Below are 866 nucleotides of genomic sequence, written 5' to 3'. Positions count from 1 at the left end.
GCGCCAAAGCGGCTGGCGGGAGCGGGGCGGCGAGAGGAAACCCCAGGGAGGAGCCGGCAGAGGCAGGACCCCTGCGAATTCCTGCAGCACGGCTCTAATTAAGAGTTTCCTAGACAGAGCAATCAGTTCCGATAGCCTCCAACTATGCTAGTAAATTATTTGCGATGGTAATCATTTTTAAACTCTTTACCCTCGACCACCCCCACTAAGCACACACACAGACACACACACACAGACACGCACACACATGCATATACATACATACATATGTCCCTGGGCTTGTTTGTTCTTTATTTATTTTCTTTAAAATGTGCTGAACCAAGATGTAATTTAGTTGGTGTAATACATTGTGGAATTACGGAGAAAGACGCTGTCCCATGCATACAAAAGCAGGCTTGGGTACATCCTTGCAAAGAGAACACGAGGGGCAGCAATTAGAGGTTTTCAGTTGAACACAGAATTTGTATTTTGCTGAATCTCTGAGATGAACACTCAGTTTTAGGCACGTCTTTCAAGAGTTAAGGGTTTACAAGCTTTTTATTTATTATTTTAAAGGCACTTTTTTTTTCTTTATGTCATGGCTAACTTTGGAAGTGCTAATCTTAATAAAAGAGTTAGAAATCACAAGCTAGCTGGGACTGGAAGAGGAAAAACCATCCAGAGGCAGTGGCAGTAAGGGATAGCTCAGGAAGTGGCATGGCTGAATAGGAATTACCCTGTTAGCTCTCCCTAGCCCAACTCTGTGCCCTTGGGAGTGGGAAATACCCATAAAAGGGGAGAGAAATTCTAATAAAGTCTTTGAAATTTATACGTAAGGGTATAAAGGACTACTTCCCAACTCCCATGGTCTCTGCAATGATCGGTCA

The 866-nt window shown here is 43.6% G+C and overlaps 1 protein-coding gene across 3 annotated transcripts in view; it reads left to right on the top strand.

The window, feature by feature from the left end:
- The window catches only part of MCPH1 (microcephalin 1), a 118,206-nt gene that overhangs the window by 83,216 nt on the left and 34,124 nt on the right, over nucleotides 1–866 (top strand). The window lies entirely within an intron of this gene.

This window comes from Geospiza fortis, unplaced genomic scaffold (genome assembly GCF_000277835.1).
Source record: "Geospiza fortis unplaced genomic scaffold, GeoFor_1.0 scaffold56, whole genome shotgun sequence".
Taxonomy (NCBI): Eukaryota; Metazoa; Chordata; class Aves; order Passeriformes; family Thraupidae; genus Geospiza; species Geospiza fortis.
Note: the sequence above shows the minus strand (reverse complement) of the source record. Positions and strands in the feature narration are given on the sequence as shown.